Source organism: Bubalus bubalis, chromosome 4, assembly GCF_019923935.1.
Source record: "Bubalus bubalis isolate 160015118507 breed Murrah chromosome 4, NDDB_SH_1, whole genome shotgun sequence".
NCBI lineage: Eukaryota > Metazoa > Chordata > Mammalia > Artiodactyla > Bovidae > Bubalus > Bubalus bubalis.
Window position 1 is genome coordinate 11,751,101 of NC_059160.1, and position 27,319 is coordinate 11,778,419.

At 42.5% G+C, this 27,319-nt stretch overlaps 1 protein-coding gene across 1 annotated transcript in view; it reads right to left on the reverse strand.

The window, feature by feature from the left end:
• ADIPOR2 (adiponectin receptor 2) overlaps positions 1–25,192 on the reverse strand; it is a 44,887-nt gene extending 19,695 nt beyond the window's left edge. Inside the window, exon 1 of the mRNA XM_006069913.4 lies at positions 25,022–25,192. The gene's annotated coding sequence lies outside the window, so the exon portion shown is untranslated. The remainder of the gene's footprint in view (positions 1–25,021) is intronic.
• Positions 25,193–27,319: the final 2,127 nt, after the last annotated feature.

Consider the following 27,319-nt stretch of genomic DNA (forward strand, 5'->3'; position numbering starts at 1 on the left):
ATAAACAAGTACACTTGTGTACACAGGATCGCTATTTAAACATTCAAAACTGTGTTTTCAGCACACAAGTATATACACAAGGAAGAACCTAGAGTCAGGAGGGAGGCGGCTTGCTTTTCATCTTATTCTGCCTGCATTTTTTCCCCCATATGCCACATACTACTCTTTCAGTTAAAAACATACCTAATATAGAAAGAATATAAGTGGATTTTATGTACTACAACTAGGTTTTACATATTCAATTTCATTTACATCATCACAACGATTCTTCAGGGTATTCTAATTTCTACCTCACAAGTAAAGAAATCAAAATTCACCACACTTTTATGAAATAAAACAATGCCTCTGACTGACAGGGCATATATTACTGGTAATGTTTTGCATTTAAGTTGCTTAATGTCTGAAATTTCAGTATTTTTGAGCTGTTTTGAACTCTAACTGGACTACCCTGGAAGGTAAAACCTCAGGGCCAGAGCACACTTTCATACCCCTCTGAGCTCCCAGAAAGTGCTGTGCACATAAATGTTTAACGAATAGGATGACATGTAAATGTTCTTAAGTGGTAAAAACACTTTCAGAAGTCATCAATATGTCTCTAAACTGGATCACATAAGTTTCCTAGGAGTTCAATAATTCCAAGTCCTTGGCCCTCTAACTCATGAACTCATAGGACACAAGCTTATTTTAGAGATTTAAGTTACATATCCAAAAAAGGAGATTATCACAGCCAATCCAACTAAAAAGATGAAAACAGGAAGAAGCCAAGGTACATGTTATGCTCATAAATCCCAGGAGATGCAAAATTCTTACTGGGGCAAAGGAGGAGTGGGACGAAGTGGGAGGGCCTAGCCAGCATGCCAAGAGGGTGAAAGGAACACTCAGTGTTCATATGTGGACACACAAGACTAAGCATTAGCTCAAGAGTTCAAATTAGACTAGGAATTAGCCAGCTGTTAGTTTCATGAACCATCTGAGTTTGTTGCAAGAGTTCTCTCAAGTTCTTAGAACAAGAACAAACACAATCTTTAAAGATCACCAAAGCTGGGCCTGTGCCCATCACATACGGGCCTGGGCAAGCTCATTCTGATAGTGAGATTATCAACTATGCTACAAATGCCCACTTCTGAAAGAGCAAACGTGAGTGACTTACACACACTTACTTACAAAGCTGTTTCACACCCACCACTTCACTCTGTTTCAGGGAAGAGGGATCTAACATTTATTGTGGATCGGCAAAGTTAAATTGTGTATCACAGGATCTCACATAATTCTTACGTATGGCCCTCTAGGGTATTTTACTCCCCATTATACAGATGTGGAAACTGAGGCTCACGAGATTAGGTTATTTATCCAAGGCTATTAGTCTCTAAGAGCGGCTGGAACTATGGTCCAACAGTACTTGCATAAATGATTTCTTGCTAAGAAGAATAAAAAACAAGGGAAGTATCTGGAATTAGGCTTTAATTTGCTCTAAGATTCTTAACAGGAAAAGGGAGTGAGATGGAAATGGAAAGTAAGACTTCAGAGTACCATTATCTGTTAATCCAAAGAGTTATTCTAAGGGAATAGTTAGCACATTCTAAGTTATTCAAAGAGAAATTTTTCATTCATCAAGATTCTATGAATGTTATGCTTGCTGTATTACACAGAAGTTGACAGAGAGAGAGGGAAAAGAAAGAAAGGAACCCAATACACAACAGCTGGCAGGAAAAAACAAGTTAACTGAGAGGTGCTCTGAGTCTATGAACAGATGTAGAAATCCTACACAAGTCAAACTGGGTAACTTCCGGCAAGCAGAGCAGATCTAAGGTCTTTGAAAAGTGGCCTCATGTGTTCTAGGAGCAGACTCAAGCGTCACTTACTCTGCCCAAAAGCAATGGGGGTTTGCCAAGCAGAGTACAGGAAAGGTACTCTGTGAGGAGAAAACAGCAATATGCAAGGCAAGGAGTCCAGGGTCTGCTCGAAATGAGAGAACAGGGACAAATTCAAGATATGCTCAGTAGAGAAAAATCAACATTTGGATAACTGAATGAGGGTCCATGAAGACTAGACAGAAAGAACTCAGATGACTCATGCTTTCTGCTCGGGCAGTTGACTGCACAGAGGACGCCACTCACTCAGATGGAGAGATGATATGGGAGAAGTAAATTCATGGTAGAATGAATTCGTTTTCAGAAATGGGGTCTGAAGTACAAGAAATGTTCAGCTGGCACCAGGAAACACAAGTCTGGAATTCAGAAGAGAGAATGAGCTTGAAAACAGAACTAGGTATTACTAGAAGTTATCAGATCAGATCAGATCAGTCGCTCAGTCGTGTCCGACTCTTTTCGACCCCATGAATCGCAGCACACCAGGCCTCCCTGTCCATCACCAACTCCCAGAGTTAACTCAGACTCACGTTCATCGAGTCAGTGATGCCATCCAGCCATCTCATCCTCTGTCGTCCCCTTCTCCTCCTGCACCCAATCCCTCCCAGCATCAGAGGCTTTTCCAATGAGTCAACTCTTCACATGAGGTGGCCAAACTACTGGAGTTTCAGCTTTAGCATCATTCCCTCCAAAGAAATCCCAGGGCTGATCTCCTTTAGAATGGACTGGTTGGATCTCCTTGCAGTCCAAGGGACTCTCAACAGTCTTCTCCAACACCACAGTTCAAAAGCATCAATTCTTCGGCGCTCAGCCTTCTTCACAGTCCAACTCTCACATCCATACACGACCATTGGAAAAACCATAGCCTTGACTAGATGGACCTTTGTTGGCAAAGTAATGTCTCTGCTTTTGAATATGCTATCTAGGTTGGTCATAACCTTCCTTTCAAGGAGTAAGCGTCTTTTAATTTCATGGCTGCAGTCACCATCTGTAGTGATTTTGGAGCCCAGAAAAATAAAGTCTGACACTGTTTCCACTGTTTCCCCATCTGTTTCCCATGAAGTGGTGGAACCAGATGCCATGATCTTCGTTTTCTGAATGTTGAGCTTTAAGCCAACTTTTTCACTCTCTACTTTCACTTTCATCAAGAGGCTTTTGAGTTCCTCTTCACTTTCTGCCATAAGGGTGGTGTCATCTGCATATCTGAGGTTATTGATATTTCTCCCAGCAATCTTGATTCCAGCTTGTGTTTCTTCCAGTCCAGCGTTTCTCATGATGTACTCGGCATAGAAGTTAAATAAACAGGGTGACAATATACAGCCTTGACGAACTCATTTTCCTATTTGGAACCAGTCTGTTGTTCCATGTCCAGTTCTAACTGTTGCTTCCTGACCTACATACAAATGCCTCAAGAGGCAGATCAGGTGGTCTGGTAGTCCCATCTCTTTCAGAATTTTCCACAGTTTACTGTGATCCACACAGTCAAAGGCTTTGGCATAGTCAATAAACAGAAATAGATGTTTTTCTGCAACTCGCTTGCTTTTTCCATGATCCAGTGGATGTTGGCAATTTGATCTCTGGTTCCTCTGCCTTTTCTAAAACCAGCTTGAACATCTGGAAGTTCACGGTTCACATATTGCTGAAGCCTGGCTTGGAGAATTTTGAGCATTACTTTACTAGCGTGTGAGATGAGTGCAATTGTGCGGTAGTTTGAGCATTCTTTGGCATTGCCTTTCTTTGGGATTGGAATGAAAACTGACCTTTTCCAGTCCTGTGGCCACTGCTGAGTTTTCCCAATTTGCTGGCATATTGAGTGCAGCACTTTCACAGCATCACCTTTCAGGACTTGGAATAGTTCAACTGGAATTCCATCACCTCCACTAGCTTTGTTCATAGTGATGCTTTCTAAGGCCCACTTGACTTCACATTCCAGGATGTCTGGCTCTAGGTCAGTGATTACACCATTGTGATTATCTGGGTCGTGAAGATCTTTTTTGTACAGTTCTTCTGTGTATTCTTGCCATCTCTTCTTAATATCTTCTGCTTCTGTTAGGTCCATATCATTTCTGTCCTTTATCGAGCCCATCTTTGCATGAAATGTTCCTTTGGTATCTCTGATTTTCTTGAAGAGATCCCTAGTCTTTCCCATTCTGTTGTTTTCCTCTATTTCTTTGCATTGATCGCTGAAGAAGACTTTTTTATCTCTTCTTGCTATTCTTTGGAACTCTGCATTCAGATACTTATATCTTTCCTTTTCTCCTTTGCTTTTCGCTTCTCTTCTTTTCACAGCTATTTGTAAGGCCTCCCCAGACAGCCATTTTGCTTTTTTGCATTTCTTTTCTATGGGAATGGTCTTGATCCCTGTCTCCTGTACAATGTCACGAACCTCATTCCATAGTTCATCGGGCACTCTATCTATCAGATCTAGGCCCTTAAATCTATTTCTCACTTCCACTGTATAATCATAAGGGATTTGATTTAGGTCGTACCTGAATGGTCTAGTGGTTTTCCCTACTTTCTTCAATGTAAGTCTGAATTTGGCAATAAGGAGTTCATGGTCTGAGCCACAGTCAGCTCCCTGTCTTGTTTTTGCTGACTGTATAGAGCTTCTCCATCTTTGGCTGCAAAGAATATAATCAATCTGATTTTGGTGTTGACCATCTGGTGATGTCCATGTATAGAGTCTTCTCTTGTGTTGTTGGAAGAGGGTGTTTGTTATGACCAGTACATTTTCTTGGCAAAACTCTATCAGTCTTTGCCCTGCTTCATTCCGTATTCCAAGGCCAAATTTGCCTATTACTCCAGGTGTTTCTTGACTTCCTACTTTTGCATTCCAGTCCCCTATAATGAAAAGGACATCTTTTTGGGGTGTTAGTTCTAAAAGGTCTTGTAGGTCTTCATAGAACCGTTCAACTTCGTTTGTTATGACCAGTGCATTTTCTTGGCAAAACTCTGTTAGTCTTTGCCCTGCTTCATTCTGTATTCCAAGGCCAAATTTGCCTGTTACTCCAGGTGTTTCTTGACTTCCTACTTTTGCATTCCAGTCCCCTATAATGAAAAGGACATCTTTTTGGGGTGTTAGTTCTAAAAGGTCTTGTAGGTCTTCATAGAACCGTTCAACTTCAGCTTCTTCAGCATTACTGGTTGGGGCATAGACTTGGATTACTGTGATACTGAATGGTTTGCCTTGGAAATGAACAGAGATTATTCTGTCATTTTTGAGATTGCATCCAGGTACTGCATTTCGGACTCTTTTGTTGACCATGATGGCCACTCCATTTCTTCTGAGGGATTCCTGCCCGCAGTAGTAGATATAATGGTCATCTGAGTTAAATTCACCCATTCCAGTCCATTTCAGTTCGCTGATTCCTAGAATGTCAACATTCACTCTTGCCATCTCTTGTTTGACCACTTCCAATTTGCCTTGATTCATGGACCTGACATTCCAGGTTCCTATACAATATTGCTCTTTACAGCGTCGAACCTTGCTTCTATCACCAGTCACATCCACAGCTGGGTATTGTTTTTGCTTTGGCTCCATCCCTTCATTCTTTCTGGAGTTATTTCTCCACTGATCTCCAGTAGCATATTGGGCACCTACTGACCTGGGGAGTTTATCTTCCAGTATCCTATCATTTTGCCTTTTCATACTGTTCATGGGGTTCTCAAGGCAAGAATACTGAAGTGGTTTGCCATTCCCTTCTCCAGTGACTAGAAGTGATACTAGCATATTAGTTAATACTGGACAAAATCCTTTTTTAAAAAAGTTATGAATTGTAGCGCTAGAGAAGATTCTTGAGAGTTCCCTGAACTGCAAGGAGATCAAACCAGTCAACCCTAAAGGAAATCAACCCTGAGTATTCATTGGAAGGACTGATGCTGAAGCTCCAATACTTTGGCCACTTGATGCAAAGAGCTGATTCATTGGAAAAGAACCTGATGCTGGGAAAGACTGAAGGCAGAAGGAGAAGGGGACGACAGAGGATGAGATGGTTGGTTGGCATCACCAACTCGATGGACATGGGTTTGAGCAAACTCTGGGGGACGGTAAAGGCCAGGGAAGTGTGGTCCAGTCCATGGTGTCACAAAGAATCAGACAGGACTCGGTGACTGAACAACAACAGCAGGAGTTTGATGGGGTAAAAATCAAAGTAAAAAATCCAGGAGAATGAATACCAAATAGTAGAGTGTAAAGTCAGGACTGGAACCTACTAATCTCTCGACTCAGTCAACTGTACTCACACCAGGTTTCCTTCCCAATGGGAAAACCATGAAAAATTTAAAACTCTACTTCTTAGACTTCATTTTCCCTTCAAATAATACTGTATAAGGTAAACTTATTATGTTGCTTAAGCGCAACAAGGTTGCTTAAATGGTTACCTTAAAGCAATTTTTTTCTACCTGAAGAAACTGCTAACTTAATGATTTGATACTTGTGGTGTAAAAATCTAACTCTATTCCAGAAAAGGTATTTTATAAAAACCAATACTTGTCTGCAGGTTCCTCTCAGGATGTGCTCACTGCTGAGAGCAACAGATACATAGGTTTCGTGAATGAATGTTTCATTCTCCAGGGGAAAAAGAGAAGTACTTAATCATAGTTACATTGGGTTCCTGCCAAGGTAGACTATAGTGCAATGTATTACTTCACCTATTTCATACTGTTCATTTTTATGTTGCCCCCAATTTTAAAAGAGCAAGCAAGCTGTGGAAAGCAGTATGGCAGTTCCTCAAATAAATTAAAAATAGATTTACTATACGATCCCAGCAACTCCACTTCTGGGTATATATGTACTTGAACTGAAAGCAGGGTCTTGAAGAGACATTTACACACTCATGTCCATATTCACAACAGGTGAACAAAGAGCAGCCCGAGTGTCAATGGATAAACAAGCACAACGTAGTGCCTACACACAAGAAAACATCGGCCTCCAAGAAAGAGAATTCTGGCACAAGTTACAACCTGAATGAACCCGAGGACCATATGGTAAGTGAGGTAAGTCAAGTACAAAACACAAATACTGTACGATTCCACTTACATAGGTGCTTAGGGAAGTCATACTCATAGAAAGAATGGTGGCTGCCAGGGGCTGGGGCAAGAGGGAATGGGAGTTACTCTTTAACGGGTATAGCTTTCGTTTTTGCAAGAGGAAAAAAAGCTTTGTGGATGAATGGTGGTGATGCTTGCACAACAACATGGATGTACAACAAGGTGACTACACACTTAAACATAGTTAAAGTAACTTTTATGTGTATTTTACACATTTTTTTGATTGGGGGTAGAAATACACTGTAGCACTATATTATATTGCCTCTTTGTCTAGTAAATTTTTTATTGATGTAAAAAATATATTCAGAAAAGCACACTGAGGACACAAAGCTGACAAAGTATAAATGCGGTGTACCCACAAACACTAGCGCCCAGAGGACCTCACTCCCTGACCACTGTAAAGCTTTGTAAAGTGCGAATTTTAAGAGGTCCAACCCCTTTCATTGCCAGTTAATGGCAACAGAAATCTTCCAGCAAGGTTCTCTGAAGACTGGCCAACTGCCATGGACCTAGGTCTTCCAATTCTGAGGGCCAGCGTGTAACGGCCCACTGTATAAGCTGGGCACAGCGAGTGGCGCGCAGGCTAAGGCTGGTGGCCTATCTTCCCAGCTCTATGATTAGGCTCCTCAGTAGTGGAAGGCAGGCTGCAAAATGTGTCCCATGAGTGTGCTGGCTTCCCCTGAGGTGAAAGTAGCCAATTTCAAAGTGACTTGAAAGTTGTACACTGAAATCACTCCAGCGTGCCCTGTCACTCCACACTGGGGTATGCGTGTGAAGTCAGTGCATGAGTAAAATGAGACTTCTGGTATCAAGTTCAGGCTCTTCGTGTTGGGAAACCTGAGGGGTACAGGATGTTCTACATGAAAGTACCAGCAGGTTACGCCCCTCCTGATCTCTTTACGATGCAAATCTAAACTTCTAATAATGAAACGAGATTATTTTTTAGGATGGAATGATTTATTTCAACAATGGAACCAGCAGGGATATTAAAGGCACAAGATTTTCTTTTGAATACTAGCTATTTTTTCTCTTTTTAAATCATTATTAAAAGTAAATACTAGATGTGTTACCTTGGCTGGCTTTCAAGCCTTCAGAGAACCTTGCTGGAAGATTTCTATCACGTTAACTGGCAAGGAAAAGGGCCAGACCTCTTACAATTAACCCTTTTAAAAGCTTTACAGTGGGAATTCCCTGGCAGTCCAGGGATTAGGACCCAGGTTCAATCCCTGGTTGGGGAACTAAGATCCCACAAGCTGTGAGGTACAGCCAAAAAAAAATAAAAACATAAAAACAGTTACAGTGATGGGGGAGAGGGGTCTTCAAACACCCCAATCTACTACTTCCCTTCACTAACTTTCTGATTCAAGCCACCACCACGTCTTACCTGTCCTAATACAAGAGCCAGTTACCCACCCCCCCAGGCCACTCCTGATCCTCAGGACCCAGTTCCCACAAGGCAGTCACAGGGTCACTTTATCAAAAGGCACTCCCTTGCTTGCTGAGCCCTCCAGTGGCTTCTCTTCACACCTAAGGAAGCTCTTACCTGGGCTTACAAAATCATAAATGACTTAGCCCTGAACTCTGGCCTCACCTTGTACCCCTGTCCCCCTTGCCCACTACATTCCAGCCTCAATGACCTCCCATCTACTCCCCAAATACTCCAAATACTCAAAGGGCTCCTCGATGTCACTGGTTACCACGGCCTGGAATGTTCAATGCCCAGATCTTCCCAGGGCTGGACTCCTTCTTCACATGCAAATCTCAATTTAAAGGTCACCTATTCAACGAATCCTTCTCTGACCACATAATCTCAGTCTTTCCTTATCACATCACCTTTTAATTTATTTCTTTGTTTACTACTAGTCTTCTCTCACTAGACTGAAAATTCCTCAAAGAAGAGACATTATGTATCTTCTTTACTCCTATATTCCAAGTACCTAAAATTGCTTCTGGCACACAGCAAGTGTATTCACTAAATATACGCTGAATAAATAAGCGGGGAATCACGACCCACACTTCAAAGATAAGTTAGGCAGAAACTAACTTCCCTGATTTCCCCAGGTTCCGGACATTGACTCCTTCAACTCTTCTTATTTACTAATGTTTCTATTACAGTAGCTGTCAAAATTGACTACATTTCTCTGTTCACTGGTCTGTCTTCCCCTTCTCAACTGCAAACTTCTCAGGGTCAGGGAGCCTTTTGTGGAATCCACTTTTGTATCCACAACCCCAAGCTTGGTCTGGGATGCAAAGAAGGACCTCACAATCCTTCCCTGTATGATGTGGAGGAAGGAGAAGACAGGGACAGCTAACATGCAATCAGCACCAAGCGCAAAGAACCCTGATTCTCTCTTGAAATCCTTACAACAGTTTTGGGAGACTGGCACAACTGTTTCCTCCATTCTGGAGATGACAAACACCCAGAGAGGTTATAAATAACGTGTCTTAAATGACAATAATAAGGGGCAACCTAATCTACCTAATCAATCTAGTCCGCCTAACACCCCAGTTAATGCTCTTATCCACAACCCTCTATGTTAGCATGAACCATAAGCTGTTCTCAAATAAACACACAGTAGCACTTAAATGACAAAACCAGGAGGTAACACTGACAGACTGCTGTACTTTACAGCAATGTTGAAAATATTAAGAAACAGGGAAGAAAATGGGGAGGAGCACAGAGCCTTGCCACATACCACAAACAATAAAATGACTGGTTAAAATTGGAATTCTTTCCAAACACTCAGAAGATTTCTGAGTAGAAAAAAAATGTTAATTAAAAAAAAAAAAAAAACAGTAACTGGGAAAAGAATAACTGATAAAACGGGAAAAGTTCCCAACATATGCTACTGACACAGCCCTTAACAAATGGCACAGCTGATAACTGAGACGGAGCAACAGTTAGATTTTTAAGACAGGCATTATTATGCATTCATGTTCATAAAATCTCAACTGTTGGAAGCACAAAGAAACATTTCAAATCAAATGCAGCTATTTCTTAAAGATGATCTTGAAGCTATAAAAACAGGCAACACTCATCATTTATGCTACTTTCCTTCTTAGCATGAAGTAGAGTAACTTTTAAGTAATATCACAAGGAACCTCACTCTTCTAACTTACTGCCCCACCCACTGACCAACTTTGCTGAGAAGAAACCAGGCAAAGCTGATCCTGTGCAGCAGAGCTGGGGCAAAGCCAGTGAGAGCCGGCCTCTCAGGCTTGAGACCTACTTCCCAAGTACAGTGTTACTGTCCATCTCTACACAAGTTCAGAGGCTAATTCAGAGGGCCACCAAGTGCCAGAGAAGGTGAGCCTTTACACATTCTCTCATTTTAACTTTAAAACCTGCCTGCTACAGACAGTACGAGCTCTATTTACAAACAAGAGGACTGGGGGTAAGACCAGTCTAGGTTACACAAGTCACAAAATAGAGAAGCGAGAACTGCCCAGTTAGGCCCCCTCCACGATACAACACTGCCTCCCACAAAGGGAAGTGGTTCCAGTTTTCTTAGTCATGATGTTATCTCTTTGAAGGCAGGTGAACCGTTGCTCAACACTTAACGGAGCCAACTCTAATAGCTGACCTTTCACCCATCATCTCATTTAACCCTCCAGCAATCCTTAGAAAATGGGGTCTTATCTTACAGATGAAGAAATTGACACTAAAGGAGATCAAGTAATTCAATGACACAAACTGAAGTGGAAGACTACAAATTCAAATCTGTATCTGACTCCAAAGACCAGATCTTAACTCCACCTTGTTATTGCTGTTCAGTCATTCAGTCGTGTCCGACTCTTTGTGACCCCATGGACTGTAGCCCACCAGGCTCCTGAGTTCATGGAATTCTCCAGGTAAGCATACTGGAGTGGGTAGCCATTCCCTTCTCTAGGGGATCTTTCCAACCCAGGGATCGAACCCAGGTCTGCTACACTGCAAGCAGATTCTTTACCATCTGAGCCACCAGGGAAGCCCGTTACTCCACATTACAGGGCTTCATTTAAGGTACAAATAGTGCATTATAGTGACTGGTCATGGTCATAAATAAAAAAATATTTTGTAAAAAAGACTTCCTTCAACTCTTATAGTCATGTTATAATGTCGTTTCCCTTTCCCAAGACCTATAAGCAACTCTGAGTTTCTAAAACAAAGAACAGTGCACAAAAATCCAAGTATAGATGAGAAGAACAACAGTCCTAAATGTAGTCAGTCAGGGAAATCCTGAGAAGTCCAGGGTATATAAACTGTCATACCTACAATGAGCCAAAATATGTAAATTATGCAAAGACTTCCTTCCAGAAATCATCTGCCCTACAATACCACATGTGCTTAGTCGCTCAGTCATGTCCAACTCTTTGCGACCCCATGGACTGTAGCCAGGCAGGCTCCTCTGTCCATGGGGATTCTCCAGACCGGAATACTGCAGTGGGTTGCTACGCCATCCTCCAGGGGATCTTCCCAACCCAGGGATCAAACCCAGGTCTCCCAAATTGCAGGCAGATTATTTTACCACATAACCATACTCGTGTTCCAACTACATCAGAAATAAAATCTTTCCAGGTATATCTGGCCTGTAGAGTCAGTGTTTCAGGCAAAATCAAAACCCCTACACTTCAGTAAAGAGCTGTCTAAGCAACCATTACTATGGGCCCCATCTCATCCTGCATAACACCCTCTACAATACAAGTTTGTTGGGGAGACGGGGGATGGGGGAGGGTTACAATGCTGCAGATGGAGAAACCAAGAAGTGGTTAATTATCTTTCTCAATATCACAATCAGAAATTTAGGAATAAAACTTGTATCTGTAACTTTTTCCCAGGATCACTGAATTCCACTAAACCACAAGGTCTTCTTTCGATCACCAATTAAAAAAAAAAAAAGAAATGGGGAAAAAGAAAAAAGAAAGAATATATAACTATCTGCAGACCTCACAGCAACTAAAGACTCATTTCAAGTGGAAACAAAAATAGTTTTCATTCTTAAATTGATTTGTAGAAGTTTCTATTAGACATTTCAGAAAGACTCAGATTTATATGTATTAATACTATGCCAAAGCCTTTGTGTGGATCACAATCAACTGTGGAAAATTCTGAAAGAGATGGGAATACCAGACCACCTGACTTGCCTCTTGAGAAACCTGTACGCAGGTCAGGAAGCAACAGTTAGAACTGGACATGGAACAACAGACTGGTTCCAAATAGGAAAATGAGTTCGTCAAGGCTGTATATTGTCACCCTGCTTATTTAACTTCTATGCAGAGTACATCATGAGAAATGCTGGACTGGAAGAAACACAAGCTGGAATCAAGATTGCTGGGAGAAATATCAATAACCTCAGATATGCAGATGACACCACCCTTATGGCAGAAAGTGAAGAGGAACTCAAAAGCCTCTTGATGAAAGTAAAAGTGGAGAGTGAAAAAGTTGGCTTAAAGCTCAACATTCAGAAAACGAAGATCATGGCATCCGGTCCCATCACTTCATGGGAAATAGATGGGGAAACAGTGTCAGACTTTATTTTTTTGGGCTCCAAAATCACTGCAGATGGTGATTGCAGCCATGAAATTAAAAGACGCTTACTCCTTGGAAGGAAAGTTATGACCAACCTAGATAGCATATTCAGAAGCAGAGACATTACTTTGCCAACAAAGGTTCGTCTAGTCAAGGCTATGGTTTTTCCAGTGGTCATGTATGGATGTGAGAGTTGGACCGTGAAGAAGGCTGAGCGCGGAAGAATTGATGCTTTTCAACTGTGGTGTTGGAGAAGACTCTTGAGAGTCCCATGAACTGCAAGGAGATCCAACCAGTCCATTCTGAAGGAGAGCAGCCCTGGGTGTTCTTTGGAAGGAAGGATGCTAAAGCTGAAACTCCAGTAGTTTGGCCACCTCATGCGAAGAGTTGACTCATTGGAAAAGCCTCTGATGCTGGGAGGGATTGGGGGCAGGAGGAGAAGGGGACGACAGAGGATGAGATGGCTGGATGGCATCACTGACTCGATGGACTTGAGTCTAAATGAACTCCAGGAGTTGGTGATGGACAGGGAGGCCTGGAGTGCTGCGATTCATGGGGTCACGAAGAGTCGGACACGACTGAGCGACTGAACTGAACTGAAATGAATTCTCCTAAAACCAAAACTGAAAGTCTCAAACTTCAGAACGTATCCATAACAGCAACTGGATGACTAAATACATGTAAGGATTCTGAAGTTTCCAGTATCAAGGAGTCAATCAATCTAACACCTGCTTATCAAGCTTCCAAAGTCTGTGGGTATTAACCAACAAAGCAAGACACCAGCAACCTGTTCCCTCCATCAAAGTTTATCATCAAACCGTCTGCACCCTTGCTGCTGCTGTTCATTCACCAAGTGTGTCTGACTCTGCCACCCCATAGACTACAGCATGCTAGGCTCCTCTCTCCTCCATTATCTCCCAGAGTTTGCTCACATTCATGTCCACTAAGTCAGTGATGCAACCGAGCCTCTATTTAAAAACTGGATGAGAGAAATGACATCTGGATGAGACCTACAAAATGTGCTATATCTATCTACTCCTCCAGGTTCTGTTTCTGGATCAAGTAATCCACTAATGGATCAAACTTGAACATGTAAAGCAGCCTGATAAAAGACAAAGAGGCTGTTATTGCACTGAACCAGAAAATGCTTAAAAGATTTACAATTCAAATTTTAAAACACACTGTATTTTAAACAGGCAAACAGTGCTGTGATGATTGGCTGTGCATATAAAAAAAAAAAAAAAAAAATTAGATCCCTGACTTATACACACAAAAAAATTCTTTTCAGGCAAGATCAAGACCTAAATATAAAAAACCAAACTTCTAAAGCTTTTAGAAAGAAATGCAGAGACCTTAATGCCCTTGGAGTACAGAACAGATTTCTTAGATAAAGCACAAAGAATACAAATCAACAAGGAAAATGATGATAGATCTGATAATCATTTCCATTCACCAAAACAAACCACATAAAAAGGTGACAGATAAGCCACACAAACTAGATGGTATCTGCAGGTCACTTCACAGATATAAACAGGATATACAATAAACTACTAAAAGCAATTTTAGAAGTCAACGCAATTAGGGGTAGGGGAGACGGACAGGGACAGACTCAGCCAAAATGGAAATCTGAATGGTCACTCAACATTTCAACATGCTCAATCTCACAATCAAGAAAAAATTTAAGGTGATATCATTTCACACTCATCTGACTTGTAAACATGTAAAAAATCTGATAATGCCATGGATCTATAAGGATATAGTTAGATACAGCAAATTCTCTTTCTCATGCTAAAAAACGCCAAGGGACACAATTCTGGAGAACAATTTGGCAATGTCTGATAGAATTTTAGATTCTCATAATCTCCAAAATCTCAAACCAGGTAAATACCACTTCTGGGTAATTTACACCAGAGAACTTCATTTCAAAGTTAGTAACCATACACCATACACACACATACACGATCACAAAACATTTTATCCTTGCTGCCTGCAAAACAACCTGATACTTCTCTAACCTATTTTAATTCCCAAAGTGATTTCATAACCAATTTATGGCTCCCAACCTGTAGTTTGAAAAACCTGCCAATGATTTTACATATGTGCACAAAGATTTCTAACCAGCAATGTTCACTATAGCACTGTTTTTAAAACAGGAAAAGTGGAAACAACCTAAATATCTTATCAACATGAAAAATAAATTTAAACTGGTTGCATTCGTATAATACAATAATACAGCTATAAGACGATAAAAGTGATGACTAATTAGGATGAACTGTATGAAAGTGCCATTTTTGTAGGTCAAAATGGGTTTAAAAAAATCAGCATTTTCAAGAATCTAAAAAACATGTTTCATGAAAAACAAGTTACAGAATATGTAGAATATTGTTTTATATTAAGTTTGAAAATGCCCAAGACATAATATTGACTTGTTTATGAATATACTCCAATGTAGTAATTACATAAAAACAGGCATTAGAAATGATCAACACTAAATTCAAGATAGCAATACTTCTGCAAAGTGAAATGTAACCTAAGAAGGTGCTTCACCTGTATGTGGGAAAATGTTAAGATTTTGAGAGAAATGACATGTATGGTGGGTATGTGAGTGTTAATTATATTGGTCTCTGTATTTTCCCATATATTTGAAATATGTTAATGAAAAAAATTTTTATTAGCCAAATAAAATACACATGTGCAACCTAAATTCAAACCAACTGCCCTTTACAAAACTTCTTTCATTGGTTTGAAATGTTAATATATCATCCTTCCCCTTTTCTAAACTCAGGCTTCTAGCCAAAAAAAAAGGCTTTACGTAATGCCCAATTTCCTTAAAATCTGTCAAGGGAAGATTTATCCCTAGAAAACTGGTCTAGTTCCTTCTTCCAGTTCAGTGCTACGTATTTTACCATATTTTCATTTTTATCTCGGCTGCCAAGAAAATTCAAATCCAAATTTTATTCTTAGTCATTGAATTAAGCTGCCACTTGGAAAAGAATATATGCTTCCTCCTTTTCCTTATTTATATATATATATATATTATACATGTATTTTTCATTATAGGAGACTGGAATGCAAAAGTAGGAAGTCAAGAAACACCTGGGGTAACAGGAAAATTTGGCCTTGGAATATGGAATGAAACAGGGCAAAGGCTAATAGAGTTCTGCCAAGAGAACACACTGGTCATAGCAAACACTCTTTTCCAACAACACAAGAGAAGACTCTACACATGGACATCACCAGATGGTCAACACCAAAATCAGATTGATTATATTCTTTGCAGCCAAAGATGGAGAAGCTCTATACAGTCAGCAAAAACAAGACCAGGAGCTGACTGTGGCTCAGATCATAACTCCTTATTGCCAAATTCAGACTTACATTGAAGAAAGTAGGGAAAACCACTAGACCATTCAGGTATGACCTAAATCAAATCCCTTATGATTATACAGTGGAAGTGAGAAATAGATTTAAGGGACTAGATATGATAGATAGAGCGCCTGATGAACTGTAGACGGAGGTTTGTGACACTGTACAGGAGACAGGGATCAAGACCATCACCATGGAAAAGAAATGCAAAAAAGCAAAATGGCTGTCTGGGGAGGCCTTACAAATAGCTGTGAAAAGAAGAGAAGCGAAAAGCAAAGGAGAAAAGGAAAGATATAAACATCTGAATGCAGAGTTCCAAAGAATAGCAAGGAGAGATAAGAAAGCCTTCCTCAGGGATCAGTGCAAAGAAATAGAGGAAAACAACAGAATGGGAAAGACTAAAGATCTCTCCAAGAAAATTAGAGATACCAAGCGAACATTTCATGCAAAGATAGGCTCGATAAAGGACAGAATTGGTATGGACCTAACAGGACCTAACAGAAGCAGAAGATATTAAGAAGAGGTGGCAAGAATACACAGAAAAACTGTACAAAAAAGATCTTCTTGACCAAGATAATCACAATGGTGTGATCATTCACCTAGAGTCAGACATCCTGGAATGTGATGTCAAGTGGGCCTTAGAAAGCCTCATCAGTACGAACAAAGCTAGTGGAGGTGATGGAATTCCAGTTGAGCTATTTCAAATCCTGAAAGATGATGCTGTGAAAGTGCTGCACTCAATATGCCAGCAAATTGGGAAAACTCAGCAGTGGCCACAGGACTGGAAAAGGTCAGTTTTCATTCCAATCCCAAAGAAAGGCAATGCCAAAGAATGCTCAAACTACCGCACAACTGAACTCATCTCACACGCTAGTAAAGTAATGCTCAAAATTCTCCAAGCCAGGCTTCAGCAATACGTGAACCGTGAACTTCCAGACGTTTAAGCTGGTTTTAGAAAAGGCAGAGGAACCAGAGATCAAATTGCCAACATCTGCTGGATCATCAAAAAAGCAAGAGAGTTCCAGAAAAACATCTATTTCTGCTTTATTGACTTTGCCAAAGCCTTGGACTGTATGGATCACAATAAATTGTGGAAAATTCTGAAAGAGATGGGACTACCAGACCGCCTGACCTGCCTCTTGAGAAACCTGTATGCAGGTCAGGAAGCAACAGTTAGAACTGGACATGGAACAACAGACTGGTTCCAAATAGGAAAAGGAGTACATCAAGGCTGTATATTGTCACCCTGCTTATTTAACTTCTATTCAGAGTACATCATGAGAAACACTGGGCTGGAAGAAGCACAAGCTGGAATCAAGATTGCTGGGAGAAATATCAATAACCTCAGATATGCAGATGACACCACCCTTATGGCAGAAAGTGAAGAGGAACTCAAAAGCCTCTTGATGAAAGTGAAAGAGGAGAGTGAAAAAGTTGGCTTGAAGCTCAACATTCAGAAAACGAAGATCATGGCATCTGGTCCTATCACTTCATGGGAAATAGATGGGGAAACAGTGGAAACAGTGTCAGACTTTATTTAGGGGGCTCCAAAATCACTGCAGATGGTGATTGCAGCCATGAAATTAAGAGATGCTTACTCCTTGGAAGGAAAGTTATGACCAACCTAGATAGCATATTCAAAAGCAGAGACATTACTTTGCCAACAAAGGTCTGTCTAGTCAAGGCTATGGTTTTTCCTGTGGTCATGTATGGATGTGAGAGTTGGACTGTGAAGAAAGCTGAGTGCCGAAGAATTGATGCTTTTGAACTGTGGTGCTGGAGAAGACTGTTTAGAGTCCCTTGGACTGCAAGGAGATCCAACCAGTCCATTCTAAAGGAGATCAGTCCTGGGTGTTCATTGGAAAGACTGATGCTAAAGCTGAAACTCCAGTACTTTGGCCACCTCATGCGAAGAGCTGACTCATTGGAAAAGCCTCTGATGCTGGGAGGGATTGGGGGCAGGAGGAGAAGGGGACGACAGAGGATGAGATGGCCGGATGGCATCACCGACTCGATGGACATGAGTCTGAATGAACTCCAGGAGTTGGTGATGGACAGGGAGGCCTGGAGTGCTGCAATTCGTGGGGTCACCAAGAGGCGGACACAATTGAGCGACTGAACTGAACTAATACGTATAATTATACTTCCAGATCTTTTAAGAAATTCTGAAATGAAATAAAATGAAAATAAATTTGAAGAAAATAAAAATAACCCTTCTGCTCCACAAGGCTATGGAGTTTTCACCATCATTGCTTATTTCCTGACCAAAGGAATGGGTATGTGGATAGAATTATGCATACATATTCATGAAACTAAAATTTCAGGACATATAGGATTAAACTCAACATGCTACCAATGAAAAATAATTAGGTAATATACTAACAAAGAAATGTATACTAAAGAAAGGGAAGTTGGTCAAAATTTAATAGGGTAATTATTTCTTTCTCTTCAAGACCGTTATGCTTTGTTTTCCTGTACATGGACATTGTAGAAAACTCGTAAGTGCAGTAAGAATATGTAACTTAGAAGCCACATATAAAGTAAGTTCTGTAATTTGTGTGTGTGTGTATGTGGTCTTCAACTGAAAAACTTGAAATGTCCTTTTGCACAGGTATTTTCCCCATGCCTAAAGATATTCTGGCAGCTTCCCGACTTCGGCTAGCCTTTCCCTTCTGTCTGGACACTTACAAGGTCTACCGAAGCCAAGATACCATTTATGTGGTACACATGCCCTCTACCACACGGCAAACTCCAAACCAGGGAGGGGTTACATGAAACAAACTCCCTAATTAACCCAGTCCTTTAACTTCCAAAACTGAATATGTATGTACTTACTAAATAGGTTTGGTTAATTATTTCCTTACAAACAGGTCCTAGGATATTAACCAGTCTTATTTACCTCATTTTAGAAATAAAGGATGATATAGATAATATACCCAAGATGACCAATTTATGCTGTAATTTTTCAAGTTTACGTTACACAAAGACTTTGAAAAGGTTATTTTTTAACAAAATTAAAGCACTTCACTTTATTTTAAAGCACTTCACTTTAAAGCACTTCACAGTAGCCCAAAAGAACACAATCTAATTTAGGTTTTAAAAAGAACATAACATTTACTCACCACCAGGACTGCAACAGACATGAAGAAGTTATATACACCTATCCTCAACAAGTATATTGTCTACTGGGCAGTCACCCAGATTCTTTTAGAAGGGTTGGCAAAATTACACTGCCTTTCAGGGCTAGACAGGGAATCTAAACAGGTGAGCAGCTCTATCTAAGGGAGAACATACTAGAAAGAACTACTACAGAAAGCTTGGTCTTGCCTAATGTAACTCTAAACCAACTTCAAACAAAATATATCTCCCAGTGAGAGAGAGAGACTACACTGCAAGATATGTTTAACTGCCAATCAGATAAAGATTGAAAAAAAGTTCAAAATGGTATAAAGAATCTAGACCTCAGCCACAGTTCTGACAAGAGTTTACACTGCTGTGACCTTTCTGGGTAGCCGTCTAGTAATATACATCAAAACAAAAAATATGCATTTCCTTCAACCCAGTAACTAGACTCAGAAAGTCACCCTAGGGACTTCCCTAGCGGCCCAGTGGCTAAGACTCCATGCTCCCAATGCAGGGGGCCTGGGTTTGATCCCCAGTCAGGGAACTAGATCCCACATGCTACAACTAAGGTTCACATGCTGCAACTAAGACACGGCAGAGTCAAATCAATAAATATTGAAGAAAAAAAAGAAGAAAGCTACAGAAAGTTGCCCTAAAGAGCCACCAGCACGTGACATTGTACATACAATGCATACATATTAAATTTAAACACTAGGCAATCTATTTAAACAATCTAAACACCCAGCAATAGGAAAAACTATTAAATTATGGTGCACGCAGTCAATAAAATACCAGGAAACTAAAGGATGGAGTAAATGCAAACATACTGACCTGGAAAGCCATCATGGACCTTGGTTTTTAAGCACACTGCATGTGTTCAGTCGCTAAGTCGTGTCCAACTCTTGCGACCCCATGGACTGCAGTCCCACAAGCTCTTCTGTCCATGGGATTTTCCCAGACAAGAAAATTGGAGTGGGTTGTCATTTCCTCTTCTGGGGGATCTTCCCGACTCAGGGATCGAACCCATGTCTCCCGCATTAGCAGGCAGATTTTTTTTTTTTAACCACTGAGCCACCTGGGAAGCCCCTTAAACATACTATGACCAAGATGCCGCCATCAACCAAGCTCCCAGTGCTACTTCTGGTCACACCTGGAAGAAGGACTCCAAGACCCAGCCTGAGAAGGGCTGGCTACTATCAGTGGTGTGGGTCTTCTGAGAAACGCTCAAAGAAAGTCAGTCTACGGTCAACTTGTCAAGCAGAAATAAACACAAGCTGCCCAGCAACCTATGGCAGTTACAGGATTAATAAAGTAGACCCTCTGGTCTACACTGAGAAGCTTACACAGCAGAATATTCACTGCAAATCCAATATGGGAGAGTTTCAAATTGCAACCAAATAAATCTGGAGAAAGGAATGGAAACCCACTCCAGTATTCTTGCCTGGAGAATTCCATGGACAAAGGAGCCTGGTCAGCGACAGCCCATGGGGTCACAGTCAGACATGACTCACGACTGAGTGAATAACAGACAAACCCAGCAAAGAACTGGCAATGCTGGTGATGTTTATGGCACAGACTGGTCACTGCCACCCAGAACATCTAGACAACTTTCCTCAAGAACCAAAAGACCTTCTCTCCTATGCTATCCTGAATGCAGACCTCCCAATAACACCTTGCAAAGCTCTGACCTCACCAAGAACCTCATCAATCCACCAAGGCTGCCAGAGTTCTTTTTTGAACCTCTATGATGCCATGTCAGCTTCTAAGATTTTGTACACTCATTTTATGACTGATGAGAATAAAGGTGCAAAAAACAAGAATAGAGTGAATGTGTATTGCAGAATTGCACACACACATGTTAAGGGGCAGCAGTGCAACTGCAGCCAAGTTATCTCTGGAAGTGATGACTAAATTACAGAAGAAACAAGTGAAATGATGCCAAGACCATCAGTCAGTGTTATCACAACTGTATGCTTCTCTAAGGTCACCGAAGTATGAGTTGCTGCCTTGACATTGCTCCAAAGGCAAGATGAACAAGAAGAACAGGGCAAGGACTTAGAGTGCTAATGCTGCATGCCTCGGGGGAGAGGCTGCGAACACAGGACAAGAATGTTACCAAAGTACTTCAAAAACAAGAAAAAAGTTACAAGTGTTAACTTCTCAATGATCCATTCAGTTCACCAGCCCCAAGGATTTGCAGAAAAACCACTAAAGCAGCTGAAGAGTTATAAGGAAACTTCTGAAGTGAAGATACTGCTCATGAACTTCATCTCCAGACTGGCAAGAATTCACAAGCTCTTTCTGTCCCATTGTGCACAGGTTTCTGCAGCAGCACCAAGAGGAGGAACAAGACCCTTCTGTTTGCATTACCGACTTCAATGCACCTGGTAGTCCCAGAGACCCCTGAGGCTGCTCAGGACCACGCCACCCATTCTGTCATGACAAGAACTCTGGGGAAGTCATGACAGAAGGAAGCAATGCCCTGAGAGAGACAACAGCTCAAGGAATGAAAAACTTCCTGAAGATTGGCCCAGTATAAAATACAGTCTTGACCCCTCCTAGAACTCTGATTCAGTTCTTCTGAAAACTGAATCCTCAGGTATCACAGAAGGAACTCCAGGGTAAGCCTACAGAGGCCTCAATAAAATCAAGGGTGCAAGAATATGGAGACTTAGATGCTAAAGATTACATTCCAGGAACTGAACTTCCGAAAGCTGAGGAACACAACGCTGAGAACCATCCAGACAGGTGGGGAAATACCAGGCTCAGTGAAGAGGAAGCTGATGTAAATGGGGGGTGTGCACCACTCCTTTGATGAAGAACAGCTAGAAATCTCCAAGAAACTGAACAAGCTTCATGGAGGAGCCAGAATGTCCAGTCCAAAAGTGCGTGCTTCTTCAGAGAAGAGCAGCTGGTGCTACAGGATAAGCTTCTGAAAAACGAAAAAAGCGGTAACTTCCAAGCAAATTTTCCATTCCAGGGAAAATGCTAAACTTGTGTTATTAATCTGAATATTAGTGAATTAAGATTGTTCATTTTCATTTAAAAGTCCAGAAGCACTACTTTTTGAAAATCACCTCATAAAAAGTACACTTGCTGAACAATGACTGGTTTGATCCCACTTTAAAAACTCTGCAATACAAAACTGAATCCTAATATGCAGATTTTAATTAACAATGAAGCAACATTGGTTTATCAATTGTAACAAACATAGTATGTTAATGAAAGGTGTTATTAATAAGGGAAAATGGAGTGTGGGTGATATGAAAACCTTCTCTACTAGAATTTCTATAACTCTAAAACTGCTCTAATGAAGCCTTAATTTTTGTAAAACCTGCATGTGTTAGATGGATTTGCAAACAAACATTTGCATATGCAAAGAGAGAGGGAAAGCTCTATATCAAACTTGTTAGCAGTGGTTTCCTACAGAGAATGAGGAGCATAAGGAAGAATTTTTACATTATGTATCTCTCAACTGTCTAAAAACTTACTACACTGAGCAAGTAGCACATTGAGGGCCTGGGTGCTGAAACCAGACTGTGTGTGCTCAGTCGCTCAGGCGTGTCCGATTCTATGTGACCCCATGGACTGCAGCCCGCCAGGCTCCTCTGTCCATGGGGATTTTCCAGGGAATTCTACTGGAGTGGGTTGCCAGGCCCTCCTCCAGGGGATATTCGCAGCCCGGGGATCGAACTCAGGTCTCCAGTACTGCAGGCAGATTCTTTCTTGACTGAGCCACCAGGAACCAGACTGCATGGACTCAAACCCCAGCTCCATCAGTAACTAGCTGACCAACTGAGGCAGCTAATCTCTCACTGCCTCTAGTCCCCTCATGTGCAAGTAGGGACAACAGTTTGTGTACCTGTACTGAGCTGCTGCAGGCATTAAATGACTCACTGCCTGTAACACGTAGACGGGAAAACTATCTGGTCCATAGTAAGTGTTCAATAAATAGTGTCCACCACCAATAAGCATCTATTGTGTTCAATAAATAGTGTCCACCACCAATAAGCATCTATTATGCCTCATTAAAAAAAAAAAACCTTGATTGGTAAAACAAACAAGGAAAACTTGGTTCATCAAGCCCCTTCTAGTGAAATCTTCAATACAGAAAACACAATGTATTCAACTGCCAAATAAAAATGAGTATTTAACAGACTGCAAACCAATATTTGGCAATATAAGCCCATTTGCATAGAAATAATCACTAATAGATTCTACAAGGATAATCATAAAAACAAACCCCTGATTTGTGTTGTGATTTTTGCTGTGATTCTATTTACTTTTTCCTTTACATTTTTCTAACTCATTTTAACTTTCTACATTGAATATGTGTTGTTTTTAATGGAGTAAAGGAGTTGGCAAACATTTTCTTTTGAAGGCCAGATAGCAAATATGTTTACCGTTTACAGGCTATAAAGGTCTCTGTCCTAACAACTCAACTCGCACCACAAAAGCAACCAGACAAAACCTAAATGAGAGCATATGGCTATGTCCCATTGAATATTTAATTTACAAAAACAGGCAGCGGGTAGGACATTGCCCACAAGCTGTCACGTTTGCCCACACCTGAAATAAAGAGGGAGACAAAACTGTGCTCATTTTGGAAAACAAAAAGAAAGTGCATCTGCTAAATTGACACTGTTGACTGGGGGGAAGGGACTTGTTCATTTATTAATATATACAAGAGTAGGGACCAAAAAAATCAACTTTTTTATTTAGGCTCTGGAAATCCTCCTTCTCATCCTTAGTGCCCCAGTAAGAGAAAGCTTGCTAAGGAGCCTAAAGTCTGAAGCTACATGCTAGTAGCTAGGTAATTACAAACACAGGCAATAAGAAATACCTTTCGTATTTATATCGATTTGAAATTTCTTCAAATGTCATAATAATTCACCACCAGTGGCTGCCACCACAGGGCCTGACGTCCCAACTAACTGATGAAAAGGATTTTGGTTTTGGATCAGGACAGTCAGCACGGAAAAATTTATGAGAAGAGATGAAAACATCTATGGACAACTACCAGCACTAGAAGTGAAATTTTTATGAGATAAACATGAGGAGTGAAAAGAATCAGGAATGAACCATCTATGAAAGTCTAACAGAATTACAGTCAGAGGGTGGTAAGACGAGACACGCAAGTGGCCTTTGATAGGGCACTTCAAACTTCAAAAAGTTTCTGATCTTCGCCCCAAAAATAAAGCTTTGGATTGGAAGAAACTATTCTCAACATTTCACTTGGGAAGCAATTTGAAATGTTATGACAGATTTCTCGGAGTTTTAAAAGGTTTCTTTGGAGGATGGACGAAGGGCTGCTTTGGGAGGAGATGCGATGGGAACAACCCAGGGCTGAGGAGTCCAGAATCTAAACATAAAGACGTTAGCAGACCCCTCTGCTTAAAAAACACGCCGACCCTGCACCACAGTCCGCGTGTCGGGTACGAACGCGGCGGGACCCGTGCACCTTTCTAACCGCGACCGCGCCAAATTGTCAAGCCCCAGCGGCGAACGAAAACAAGGTCCAGAGCCAGGGGCGCCCACAACGAGCTCCGGCACAGACGCCCAGACCCGCCGGAGCCGGTGAGCAGCCGCCTCGAGGGGCAACAACGACACACCGGGCCCAGGACCCGGTCCGGCCAAGCCGCCTGCGCGCGGGCAAACGCCGGTGAGGGGTCTCCCCGCCGCAAAAGCCGGATCGGGGCCCGAGCGGAGCCCACCTCGGAGTGCGGCCGGCGGAAACCCGGAAGGGTGACCCGGGGCCGAGCGGACCCGGGGCTGGGAGGGGAAGGGGACCGAAGGAAGCCGGGGACCCTGGGCCGGGGGAGCCGTGGCTGAAGGGGACCTGGGGCGGCGGGACTCGGGACTGAGGAGATCCGAAGCTGGGGGAATCAGCCTCCGCTGACTGCAGGGAGCGGAGGCTGAGAAGATCCCGGAGCTGAGAGGATCCCGGCGGAAGGGGCCGGGGACTGAGGGGCGCCGGCCCGGGGGTAGGAGAAGGGGACCGAATAGCGCGCTCCTCGCTCGCCGCGCTGCCGGGACACCTGCCCTCAGCCCTCGCCCCCGCCAGCCCAGCCTCCCTCCCTAGTACCGCGCTCCCACTCCAGAACCTCACCAGAGCTCGCCGCCGCCTCGCTGCACGTCTCGAGCTCCTCGGAACCGCGGCCGCTGGGAGCCCAGAGGAGCGGAGGTGGCGCCCGCTGCCGCCGCCGCCGCTGCCGCCGCCGCGACCCAGCGTCCGGGAGGCTCCTACAGCTGCCGCCGCCGCCGTGACGCTAATCACACGAGGCTGCCCTAGCCAATGAGAAGGTGCCTCGTGCGCAGCCGCGCTGGTCGAAGCCGGAAGCGTCCCCTGGCCGCTCCCGAACCTGGAGCAGCTTGGGTGGGTCGGGAATCTAGCGGGAGGCACCGAGCACCCGGGGACACGGAAGTCCCTTAGCTGCCCTCCCACCGGAAACGGGAGCGTGTGCAGCGGAAGAGGCGTGGCCGCCCGGCTCAGGACGCTTCCCGGTTTCTATGGATACGGCCCGCAAGCTGCGGGCGGAACCGAAACTAGGAATTGCTAGACACAGTCGGAGGCGACTTCAGACCTAAACGCGAAGCGTCTTGCGACAAGACAACAGCGATTGCTTTTTATTACCTCACGGAGACACTACTATTTGTGCCTCACGACTTCCAGAAAACGAATGTGAGCCCGCTCCTCTTAAAAGTATAAAATTCAGAGCGATTCTAAAAATGTTTCAGTGTAATAGCAGGTCAGAAACTAATTCAGCAATACTGTGTCCATTTGCCCCAAACGATTTATTTTCTACTTGTTTCAACCGAGCTTTAACTTCTTTAAACCCAAAATCTGCCTACATACTTATTCTATAACAAAACAAAGTGTAGAAGTTGGCCGGTGTAGAAAATGTTTTCTTCACATTCAGTGCTCTGAAGAGGTTATATTGCCTTAACTGTCAAAAATCTTGTTATACTAATTAAAGGAAAGCCATAAGCTTTCAAGGACGCCCATGCCCCAGGCTTGTCCATCCTGAAATTGAGTGGCACCTTGTGAGGCTCCCAGGCATGGAGGCCTCGTTTTTATATCCCCCATTCCTTGTAAGCAAGACTCTACCCTCCACGTCCTTCCGGAGTTCCAAAGGGCAGATTTGAACTGTTGCTAATCAAGGGAGGAGACGCCAAGAAACCACTTGAGGCAAGATTAAAGGGACCAGAGGAGTTTAGCTAGATTAGGAGACCACGTGAGACCCTGCAGGGCTTCCCTGCAGGGCTCAATCGGCAAAGAATATGCCTGCAATGCAAGAAACCCAGGTTCGATTCCTGCGTCAGGAAGATCCCCTGGAGAAGAAAAGGGCAACCCACTCCAGTATTCTTGCCCGGAGAATCCCATGGACAGAGGAGCCTGGCAGGCTACAGTCCATGGAGTTGCAAGAGTCGGACACACTTAACAACTAAACCACCACCAGTATGAGATCCTGTACACACCCTAATCTTGTCAACAACCCCCACCCTTGGGAAATATTGCTGTATAAATGCATGCATGCTCAGTCATATCTGACTCTTTGTGGCCCTGTTGACTGTACCCTGCCAGGCTCTTCTAAAACTCCTTATTAAATCCTCCTGGATAAGAGGGCTCTCACCCAACTATGCTGGCACCCTGATCTTGAACTTCTAGCCTTCAGAACTATGAGAAATAAACTTATGTTGTTTATAAGCTTTAAAAAAAAAAAAAAATCTTCCTGGGTGGGGACACATTTTCTCAAGGCCTGCTATATCTGCCTTTGCCTGGCAAAATAATAAAGCTATCCTTTTCTACTTCACCCAAAACTCTGCCTCTGAAATTCAATTCTCCACTGGGGTACAGAGAAGCTGAGCTTTCAGCATCACTCCCTGGGACCATACCAAGAGAAAAAACAAAGGAAACTGGAAAAGCATCACAGATCTCATATCAAAAGACCTAAGGTCTGATACATAAGGGAAAATGTTTATAATAGAGAACTCTTCAGCCTAGAAATGTAAAATCTTAAAAGTGATTAAAGTTACTAAAATCAGAAAAAGCATGAATAAGATGGTCTTAATACCAGTATTTTAGAATACTGGTATTAAGTCTGCCCAGGTAAGCTTGAAAAAAGCCAACAAGGACTTCCCTGGTGGCTCAGTGGTAAAGAATCTGCCTGCCAATGCAGGAGATACAGATTCGATCCCTGGTCTGGAAAGACCCCCACACACCAAGGAACAACTAAGCCCATGTTCCACAACTACTGAGACTGTGCTCTGGAGCCCAGGAGCTGCAACTCCCGAGCCCTAGAGCCCATCAGATCAGATCAGTAGCTCAGTCGTGTCCGACTCTTGGCGCCCCCATGAATCACAGCTCGCCAGGCCTCCCTGTCCATCACCAACTCCCGAAGTTCAC